Genomic DNA, 12,142 nt, shown 5'->3' with positions numbered 1-12,142 from the left:
CAAAAATCTCTATGGCTCAGAAAGTTGGCAGCTGTGCTGTAAAGAACAAAGCATTCTCCAGAATCTTATCAATACTCAGACTTCCAAGGTCCAAAGAAGGCAAAGTTCTGATTGTTCTCTCAAAACATTTTATAAATCAATAAAATCAAAATAAAGCTGCAATAAAATTAAGACCTAACCACAAAAATTTTAACTCCATACTGAAAGTAATTGTTACTTACTTCACTCTTTACTATTCGTGTTATGCAAAATGGCTGGAATCAATCAAAAATTACAAGGTATGTGAGGAATCATGAAAATGTGATTAAGAGTAGAAACAGGCAGTAGAACCAGACAGATCGTCTCTGATCCAGATTTTGGAATTGTCAGGCAAGTAAAATAATGATGATAAAAATGCTAAAACAATCTAGATAGAAAAAGGAAAACACACATGAAGAGACAGGGAATTTCTAGAGACATAGAAACAAGTCAAACACCTGCTAGAAATTTTTTAAATGTAATATTAGAAATAAAGGATTTCACCAATGGGCTTAATGGCAGACTGGAGTTAGCAAAGGGAAGAATAACAAACTCATAAACAGGTTAACAGAAAATGTTCAAACCAAAACAAAGAGACAAAACCAGTGAAAGGAACACAGAGAAGAATCTGAGATTTGTGACAATATCAAAGTTTAATGTGTGTGTAACTGAAGTTCCAGAAGAGGATAGAATGAAGTGGGAAGCAAAAGTTTTGAAGAGCTGATGCTAATTCACAACTAGGGGAGTGGGGATAGGGAAGAAGAGAGTTACTTCATATTAGGTATAGGGGAGTGAAAGGAGGTGAGGGGGTATGGGGGAAGGAATGATAGTAGAGTGAAAGAGACATTGTTACCTCATGTACATGTATGACCGATGTGATCCTGCAATATGCATAATTAGGAAAATGAGAGAATACACTCTATTTATGTATGATCTATCAAAATGTATAAATGCATTCTACTGTCATGTACAACTAACTAGAACAAATAAAATAAAATGATTTTTTAAAAAATTTGAAGAGGTAATCACTAATAACCTTCTAAATCAACCTAGGGAACTCAGAAAATTCCAAGCAAGATTAATTAAAAGAAAGTCACACCCTTGGCATATCATGGCAAACTAATGAAAATCAAATATAAAAAGCAAATCTTAAGAGCAACCAGAGAAAATGTACCTATTGCACAATGGAGATATAACAGAGGCAAAGGACAATGGAATGCTATCTTTTCTAAAGTTCCCAAGGCAAAAAATACATGTTGGGTTTGGAGTGTAACTCAGAGGCAGAGCTTTTCTCTGCATCCTTCCCCTGTCATGCATGAGGCCCCTGGGTTCCGTCCTTAGTCAGCGCCACCAAAAACAAACCAACAAACAAAAAAGGTGGTTAACCTAATACCGCATCTCCAGCCCAAAGTAGCTTTAAAACTGAAGTCAAAATAAAGATGCTTCAGACACATTAAAAACTTAATTTATCTCTAGCATACTTGAATTATGAGATGCTAAAAGAAGATTTTCAGACTGAGTTACATCTTTCTGAAGGGAAATAAAACACCAGATAAAATATATAGACAGAGTAGCAGGAAGGAAGGAAAGGCAACAGAAAAATAAATATAAGGGTTAATATGGAAGACCTTATTTTTATAGGAATGTATATATATTTCCGTGTGTAATTTTTTAAAAGATTATTGACAATTTAAGGTAATATTTTAAAAATATTTTAAAATCATTATTATTTAAACAACCATAAAAAAAGGCGCCAAATGTGAGTTTTATAGCATGAGACAACAAAAGGGAGGGAGTAAATGAAACTCTTACACAGATCCTAAAGTCATGTCATCCTATTAGGAAATAGACCATGAGCAGTCACTAAAAAAGTGACACAAAGTATAGCTAAGGTCAGTATAGGAAATCAAATAAGATACTAAAAAATACACAGCTCAGCACTTCCACCCTACCCCCAAAAGAAAAAACAGGGAAGAAGAAACAAAGGAAAGAACCAATGAGATAAATAATAACCATCTCAACTGGGAAACATATATCCAATCATACTGTATAATAGTTACATTGACTGTAAATAAGCTAAACATTACAAGTGAATCTTAGAGTTTGACACATTGGATAAAAATACAAGATGAAAGGTACACTGTTAAGTGCAAATATACAGGTTGAAAGTAATAGGGCAAAAAAACAAGAAAGTTATTTCCATGTTGCTATCAAACAAAGTAGTCTTGAAGACAAAAAGTATTCCTAAAGATAAATTGGATCATTTCATTTCATGATGTGAAAGTATTCATTCATCAAAAGAATATGGGTATGGAATTTATAATAGGTCTTTGAAATACATTTTAAAAATTAAAAGAACTAAAGGGAGACTTAGACAAAGCCATAAGCATAGAGAATTATTTTTTTAACACCCTTCTTTCAATAATTGATAGGGGAAAAAAAAACTAGAAAAGAGACAGAAGGTTTGAACAACATAACTGACTAACTTTACCTACTTGACATTTATAGAACACAATCCCAACATGGGGTGTACATTCCATGAAGCATCCACCAAGATTGACCAAATGCTAGGCAGTGAAATGAAGTCTTCATGAATATTAAAGGATAGAAATAATTAAAATTGATCAAGTGCTAGTTAACAAATTTCCTGCTAAAGTTTTGATCAGAAATGTTTCACTTCATATTCTCTGATATCAATGTGATAAAAACCAGATGTCAGTACTTCAGACAAAACAATGATTTTTCAAATCCTGATACTTTAGATATTAAAAAAATACTCTTCCAAGTAGCAATGATGCAAGAAAAAAGTTAAAAGTATAAATGCAGATTATTTTAAATAAACAAAAAAAAAAACAAATGTATCAGTATTGAAACCTTAACAACAATAAAAAAGTTAAATTTAAAAACAAAAAAACCATAGCCTCAAACTATTTTTGTTATTTAAAAAAGAGAGCTAGGCACCATGGCACATGCCTGTAATCCCAGTAGCTCAGGAGGCTGAGCTAGGAGGATTGCAAGTTTGAGGCTAGCCTCAGGAATTTAGTGAGGTCCTAGGCAATGTAGCAAGATCCTGTCTCAAAAATAAAAGATATTAAGGACTGGGGATGTAGCTCAGTAGTAGAGCACTCTTGAGTTCAACACACAGTCCTAGAGCAAAAGTCTTATTTTTTTAGGGGGCCGTGGAAGGAGAGGAATAGAGAACATAAACTGAAAAGAGAGCAGAAAAAAGTAAACTAGTGGGAAAAAATGAATGAATAAATTAAAAACCAGTTTCTATGACAAGAAACAAAATTAATAACCATTTGTCAAATATAATAAAGGAAACCAAATTTAACACCAAAAGTACGTCAGAAAGGAGGAAGTAATAAACACCAGAGGTATACAGAAAAAGAAGATTATACTATACGCAATTTTTTGGTAATAAATTTGGAACTCCCCACGAAAAAATGCTTTCGTTGGTCAACAACCAGAATCAATGCAACAAGATAGGGGAAGCTTGAAAAAAGCAAGACCTGAGAACGCTACGCAGGAGCCACCTTCAAAATAGCCTCAGCACTCTGATGGACTGGCTGGTGGATTTCTGTAAATTGTCAAAGTGGGATGAACTATATTGACCTATGTCACATACACTTCTTCAGGGGAAAAAAAAAAACAAAACAGGAGGAAAGTTAATTAATTTATTTTATGATTCTTAGAACCCTGGCACCAAAATTTAACAGGAATGGAAAATAGGAAAAAGGGAGAAGGAGGGGCAGAGAACCTCCTATGCTAGGCTCTTAGAGAGAACAAGATGAACCATGTAGATTCCTATTCTAATGGTGCTGGGCAGAAACAGAGGAAATAGGTAAAACCAACAGGGCGGATGCAGGCAGATGTGAGCTACTTCCATTTTCAAGTTATTATAATTTTTTAAAAAAGAATGCCTAAACAAATTTTCAAATATAACTTTAACAAATAAACACTTTAAACATTTACAAAAATAAAAATAAATACTACTGTATGCAGAGCATGCCCTGGAGATAATGTCAGAAGTAGATATGACACTTAAATGAATGAGATCCTCTTGAAAAACCGTGCACACTTTGAGACAGATGGACTAAAGCTGAGTGAGGATAGAGTGTGGAAGAGAAAGGCAGGAAAGAAACCTTAAACATTGCCGGACAGAATTCTCTTCTAGTTCTGCACCGAGTGTGAGTGTACCATGAAGGGTGTAACTAACTTACCAACAAGCATTATCATTTAGGATGAAATTTTATCAGAACAAAACAGAATTTATATGCTCAACCTTATTGTATGCCACTGTCTCAAAAGTTGTAATGTGATCTGCAGAAAAAGATGTTGCAACCTTCCCTTCCACTCCTTTGCTTCTTCTTTCTAATACTCTATGAGATTCAGAGACAGGTCTAGATGGGGTAAGTACAGCTTGGTGTTAAGCCCAGACCTCCTGCTGCCTCCTTCTCTCAGGCCCTGTCATTCAGTTCTTCTGCTGTCAACTCAATTGCCATTTGCTCTCATTTTTACCCTCAGGTACTTCTTTGATCCTTTTGGCAAACTGACCCCCCTTACAGCGGGATGAAGCCTTGTAACTAGGTTGTAGGTTTTGCCCAACTGGATGTTAATTGTGGAATGCACAGTTTCTAGAAATCATTAAAGAAGGAGGTAAGCTCTTTCTTCCCCTTTTTCTCCTTCCTTCCGGCTGGAATGTAGTCATGATTGCTGAAGCTGAAGCCATATTGGAACATATTGGAACATCATATTGGAACATGATGTATATTTGAGAAATGGAACCCAAAAACAGTGGAGCAAGAAAATTGAAGGAGTTCAGTGAACTGGATAAACATGAGATAAGCACAGTTCCTCAAAAGATTACGTAGATCCAGAGTCACCAAAGAGAGTCACCAAAGAAGAGGTCGGAAGTTGTATTCTCAGTGCTGGCATCCTCAGTGCAAGGTTCTGCCCCTGCTCTCAGGGAAAACTTAGTAGCCCAGAGGTGCATGGGTTCCTCTTTGCTAAGATTCCTTCCTCCCAATGGAGACTAGGACGAGACTGACCCCTCCACGGTAGCAATATGATGTGGTTATGCTCTGCTTTGTGTCTTTTTGCTTCACATTAGCTGAAGCACCTACTCACTCTCAACTAGGCTGAAAGACACCAGAGAAATTACAGTGTTAAGCCAGGTAGAATTAACACTGCTTCTTGTATTTATCCTAGATTAGCTTAACAACTGTCTTCGTAGGTCTTATTCAAAGCATCTCACAATTGCTAGCAAATAATTTCTTTGACTCTACATTGCAAGAGAATCAAATACAACAAACCTCAGAAGCCCATATGGGAATGGTCAATGTAGGCCAGATATGCCCTAAAATTCCTTTTAGACAAGAAACCCTGTTCTTGGGAAATATAGTGGTGAGGGGACCCCTATCTGATACCCTCAGGAGCACATCATCCCAACCTTGACCTTTAAGTCCTGGCCTCTGCACTCTCTCAGGTAGTCCCTCTAGGTAGAACCACTTAATGCTCTTTCCAGAACTAGGAAAAGGGAATGAGAACTGTATCCCTTCTCCCCAGGTTGTAGCTGGCTTGTCTAGGAAGGATCCTGAGGGGTTGCAGCACAGAATTCCTACAACCCCTGCTGGGCTCCTAGCAGAGGAGAAAAAGAATCCAGAGCAGATGAAAGAGGATGAGGAGGAGCTGGGCCAATCTAACAATACACTCTCCTGAGTCTCCTCTCAGAATCCCCCGATCCTGTATTTCCTACTCAAAAAGTGAGTAGCATTAATGTAGTTATAACTTCCATGTCCCCTAAACATTCTGACCACTTAAAATTTAGATAAGGTTGGCTCAGACTTCTTTTCTATGCCCCATGGGTGTCCAAGCATTCCTCTAGGTCTTATATATATTCCTTTGGAAACACGTTGTCATGGTTGCCTCTGCCTCTGTTCCTGGTATCTTGGATTCATATTATGCTGACCAAGATATGAAAGTCACACTATCCTTGATTTGCCCATGCCCAGAATGATATGATAAATGCTTACCTAGCACAGCACAGGTTCTAAAATCAAAATAGATGCCAGGTGTTAATGGAGTGAGCCCATCACAGTGCACCTGACGAGTGAGCTCTGCACACAAACCCACACGCACAGTGTTGGCGCTTTCCAAAGTGTTCAAGGATGAGGGGAGAGGTCATTTGTGTACCTTACATATTATAATAAATTATTAGACTTTTCTGCAAAGGTCATTTTGGCTATGCGCCTACCAGGGGCTCCTCCTCACTTGCTCTTCACTCAGACACCATACGTTGTCTAGCCAACAGCCATCTCCCATTTGTCCCTCTCTTGTGAAACCTCATCTTTACCCAAGCATGGGGGTCCTTGCCCCCTAAAGAGAAACCCTCCCTCAGATTCCAGAAAATGAACCATGAGGGGCCTAAGTGACCATGGCAATCTCATTTGCCAGGGTTGAGAGAAGGTCTAGGCCCATGAAATCAGAGATATCAGTTCTAGCCAGTGATCTAAAAACAAGTCTCCTAGAAACTTCTGGAAACTGTTTTCCTTCTTGGTAAAAATAAAAGGAGACCATGGGAAAGCCTCCAGGCCTGCCTTTGGATGCAGTTGCAAGAGGACCTTTCTTGAGAGGAGGGTCAATGAGCTGAAGCCAGCAGAGTCATGGAGAGAGCCTGTGTCCCTGCAACTCTGGAACTACTAACTTTAAACTCTCTTTAGTTGAGACAATTTAACTTCCTCTTGGTTCAACCTGATTCTGCTTCTTGTAATGACAAGCGTAGCTGCACTTATGGTTTTCCTTGCTAGAAAATCCCTGTCCCTCCTTGAGCACGCAGACCGTGTTAATCATTTAAACAAGCAGCATAAGGTTGATTTACCTGAAACTTCCCTCATCTTGCTCCTCCCCCTTCAAGACTGATGCAAATCAACAGATTACCTGTTACCAGATTTCATTAATCATTTCCTCCTACAGATGGAAGGAGCTGAAAACCTGCGTGAAGATGGTCTCTGGGGACACAAGTCCATCTCTTTGGTCTTGCCGAGTAAATCTTTTTCCTAGCTGGACAACTTGTCCTCGATTCACTCACTGGGCCCTTTGAGAGTGGTGAGTGGACAGACCTGGTTTCTGTAGCAAATGTCTGATAATACAGTCTCTTGCCCGCCATCTCACCCAGTCCTCTCTCCTCTCTCTCTGTTTTTCTCAAGTTGAGATAAATTTTTTTTCTCATTTTCTCATGCAGCGAGGTTTAAAGAGCTTGTTTTATTGCTTGGTGCCCTGCCAAAACCATGCCTTTCATAGTCTCATTCTGTATCCCAAAGAGTTTATTCAAGATATTTTCCCAAGGAAAAAAAAAATCCCTAAGTAGAATTTTAGTGTTAGCCCTGAAAGGTTTTTGTTTTTTTTTTTTTTTTTTTTTGTCTAAAAATAAAATTCAGTAAAAATCCCATTCATGGATCTCCAAGAGATAATAGCCTTTACAAATCATGGGATTCCCTGGTTGTTCTTTGTTGATGTCACTGTAGGATTCACATCTTAATTCCTGAAGAATCCTAGAGAAGCATCCCTAACAGTTTAGTCTCCTACCCTGGGAACAGCCCTTTCCACACTTTGGTTCCTGGAAAAGCTGGACTTTGGCATGGAGGCCTGTCCCACTCTGATCCCAACATCTCTTTCCAGCCTTTTCTCTCAGGACTCACATAGACATATCCATGCTCCAGGCAAATGAAGTGTATCTCTCTCTGCTGACACAACCCCATGTCTTTCTCCCACAATAATGTTGTCTTTTATTCCTCTCCTTTCCCCCAATTACTTAACATCGGACATTGGCATTTCCTTGCTCGTCTCCGTTCCAAGAACCTGTCAGACATGCAATGAACACTCACAGCCCCCATTATGTTCCAGGCACTGGAGTAGGCTGGGGAATCCAGAGAGACCCAGGGTTTAAGCTCATAATTTCTGGTAGGGAAAATAAACATGAAACAAATGATTACATAAATAAATAAGTACACTTTTTTAAAACAGCGAATTTCAACTTTCATCAGAGTTGGAGTGGGGAAATGGCCCTCCTCCCAACCTCCTCCCAGGAACAGCCCTGGGTGGGGGTACAATGTGAGACAGAAAAGAACACACACTTACAGCAGGGCAGACCTGGCCTCCAACTGGGCTTTAGCTCTCTCATTTGTGAAGCCAGGAGCAAGTTACTTATTCTGCCAAAGCCTGTTTCTTCATCTTTAAGTTGGGGATAATAATGCCTACTTTGCAGGATTGCTGAGAAGACCAGAGGATCTCAGATACTTTGCCTAGAAACCTTGCCATCACAACTACTGTAACAGATGGTTGCAAGTAGCATCCCTGCCCTTTGCTTTGGACCTAGTAGGAGGAGCTTTGATGGAGCCATTCAGAAAGCTTGATCTACGTCCCCAATGGGGGTGGGGGTGGGCAAGACTGGTATCCAACTGATGCCTGAGAAAGTCAAGCATCCTGTGTGACTGAGTTGAAGCACACCCTGAAATTAGAGCTTATCATGCTCTTGAAATGTTTCTTAGAAGTTCCCACCCAGAGCAGGAAGGAGAAGATTCTGCCATTGGCTCCCATGGCCTGCAGACCAGAGTAGACTTGCAGGCATTAATACACCCACACCTTCAGGCTGCACAACTGGGAGCAGTTTCCCGTGGCTGGCTCAGGCCAGGCATGCAGAAAAGCCCAACGGCAGAAATCCAGGGCCCAAAGGGATCCTAGAGGTTGATGGGAGATTCAATCGGTTGCACCTGCACATAGCTGATCCAAGTGGTGGGTGGAAAAAGAGGCAGGTCAAGAGCACTGAAGAGGTGCCAGGAGATGCGTTGCTGAGGCCCATCGATGTTTCTGTCCCAGGAATTATCCTGCAGAGCATCCATGGAGGGAAATATCCAAATATGGACTAGCATGTGTATTTAACTTTATCTAAGGAAGAGACAGGGAGAAAAGGAAAGAGGGAGAGACAGAGGGAGGAAAACGGGAAGGAGAGAGCAAAGAAAAAAATTATTTGTTTACTTCATTAACCTTCCTATCCAAGTACATTTTCTCCACCACCCCAGAAAAGGAAGCCATCGCTGAAGTGCAAAGAGAAACACAAATCCTTAGAATTTGGACTTCCAGTGAAATCCAAATGGATTCATTGATTTAAGGGACCTAGTTAAGAGATACTTTTCAAAATTAATTTTAACTACACTCAATTTTTGCTTGCACTTTCATTTTAAAGCCTAACTTCAGCATAGGATGCAACACCAATGTACAGAAATTTATGCATCAAGATATTAATTAATGTACAAAACAGCAAAAAAAAATTTTAGAAAAATATCTAACCTAATTGTCCCCCAAAGAATGTATTGATGAAGTAAATGGTGGTACATTCTTACTGTGGATTATTACACAGTCCTTAAAAATGAAGCTTACCAAAAAACCAAGTTACAAAGAGTTGAGTAATGATGAGGGAAAAAAAGATACAAAAATTACATATACAGTGTAATCTAAATCATGAAAAAATGTATACAAGAAACAATGGAGCAAAGCATACCATTGTCAAAATCTACCTGACTGTGGGAATTTTGTTTCTTGTGCTCTATTTTCCGTTACCTAAGATGAGTAAATATTACTTCTATTATCTGGGAAAGAAATGCAGTGTGTGCCTTGGGGCTGATATGGGAGCCAGTGGGGAGCTTTCTTTATGTTCCAGCCTTGAAGATGACACAGATTCTACACTGCAGGAGCCCTCCTACGTGTCTCTGCTTTAGCCTGAAGTCTCCACTGCACATCTGTGATTGCCTGCATGGACTTCCTTGATGGTTATTCCTTGAGGCCTTTGGTTATCCACCATGTTCTCTCTTCAATAACCCAACGTGATGGCCAGAGGGAAGCCAGGATGTACAGGCCATGGGATTCCTGTGTCCTTTCCAAACATGGCCTACTAGGATAGTGCCACACCACTCGGGATAAAGTGCTTGCCAGTCTTGTTGTTTTCTCTGTGTTAAATTAAGACCAGTGTCACCAGGCCACATGCCTATAATCCCAGAATTTGGAAGGCTGAGGCAAGAGGATCACAAGTTTGAGGTCAATCTCACAAACTTAGGGAGGCCCTAAGCAATTTGGTGAGAGCTTGTTTCAAAATAAAAAAATAAATAAAAAAGAGTCAGGGACATAGCTCAGTGGTAAAACCCTTCTGAGTTCAATCCCCAGTAAATAATAATAATAAAAGCGTTTCACCCAACGTTTGTTTCACAACGTGGGTGAAATTCAGATCAGTCCCTCTCTTGATAAATTAGGCAGTGTAGAAAAGTATGACTATAGAGAAGAGACCTGGAGGGTGTTGGGCATTTCACTGGGTCAAGTTCTTGAGGGAGCAACATGAGATTCGGGAGGAGGTTGTATGGAATCAGATGGGCACTCACTAGTTTCACAACTGTGAGAGGTAGAACAATGGCAACCCCACCCCAAAATGTTCACATTCTGATCCCCAGACCTGTAAATATGTTACCTTACATGGCAATAGACTTTGCAAGCATGACAAAATTAAGGATCTTGAGCTAGGCAGACTCTCCTGGATTATTTGGGTGGGCCCAATGTTATCACCTTCTAAAAGGGAGGCAGGAGGGTGAGAGTCAGAGGAAAAGCTGCGGCGATAGAAAGGGAGATGGAGATGGAGAGGGGCCCTAGTTAAGGATGTGCCAGAAACAGATTCCCTCCAAATCCTGTGGAAGGAACACAGCCCCTGTCGACACCTTGATTTTAGGACTTCTGACCTCCAGAACTGTAAGATAAGAAATCTAAAGCCACTATGTTTGTGGTACTTTGTTATAGCAGCAACAGGAAACTAATACAACAACCAGGGACAGGTGTGTGCCCTCATCTGTAAAGGAAGGATGATCCTCTGTATCTCGTAGCTTTGTTGTGAGTATCAAGCCCAATATCATCCATGCTACGCTTGCTAATATGTATAATGAGTACTCAATAAGCCATAACTATTCTTTCTCACTGCTTAACATAACATTTTATACTTGCATAGCACTTTAGAGGGTATTTAAGAAACATATAAAATGCAATTAAACTAACCAGGGAGGAAGGGTAGGTGGCTTTTACATAATGTCACCATCTTACATATGATACCATGGAGGCTCAGGGAAGTTAAGCAAATTGCCCAGGATATACAATGCTCTTTTGGCAAATGGAATCAAATTGTTTCACTCTTGACTTTTATTTAGGTGAATAATTTACAATACTTGTGATTCTCAGTTAGGGATTCTATTAAATATGTGAAGGGCTGGTTTTTCCCTGGAGACCAGAGCTGATGATACCTCAGCCTCCCTTGTTCCAGGAGAAAGCCCCTCTTGTTGTTAGTGGTGAATATGGAAGGCACCCTGAGGCAGAGTCACCTGTCACTATGACATCCCAGAAACCAGCAAGATCAGTAAACAGCAGGGGTGAGCTGGTCCCCAGACTTATAAGCTGAAATTCACTCACACTCACCACATAGTGTTAGTTAAGCAGCAAGGATAGGAAAGACAGCTTCTGCAGCATCACAGCTGCTACAATCATCTTATGTATTACCTTGTGCTCTAGAACCTTCCATGGCTCCTCATGGACAAGAGAGTCAACTGCAAATTACTTCATGTGAGTATTAGGATTCTCTAGAGGAACAGAATTAACAGGAAGTATGATTATAAAAAGGGGATTTATTAGATTGACTTACACAGCTAGAAACAGGATAGTCCACAATGGCCATCTGCAGGCTGGGGAGCTGGAAGAACCAGCAGCTGCACAGTCCAAGATGCAAAAGCCCCAGAAAAAGAGGGATCAACAGTGCAACCCTAGTCCGAGACCCAGGCTTCTGGAAACTACCTAGAGAATCACTGGCAGAGTCTGCTTTGGAAGAGTGAAGAAGCGAGAGTCCAATATCCTCAGACAAAGCAGCAATCAAGAACCCCTTCAAGAAGAGCCAGGCTTGCATCTGCATCTGCTTCCTTGTTCTTCCAGCTTTTATTCCATCCTATTGGGCAGTGCTGCCATGCTTAGGGAGGGGCTCCACTTCAGTTCACTGTCCCACATTCCAATCCTTCCTAGACACGCCCTCACTGACACACCCAGA

The sequence above is a fragment of the Sciurus carolinensis genome, chromosome 12 (assembly GCF_902686445.1).
Source record: "Sciurus carolinensis chromosome 12, mSciCar1.2, whole genome shotgun sequence".
NCBI classification, from domain to species: Eukaryota; Metazoa; Chordata; class Mammalia; order Rodentia; family Sciuridae; genus Sciurus; species Sciurus carolinensis.
Note: the sequence above shows the minus strand (reverse complement) of the source record.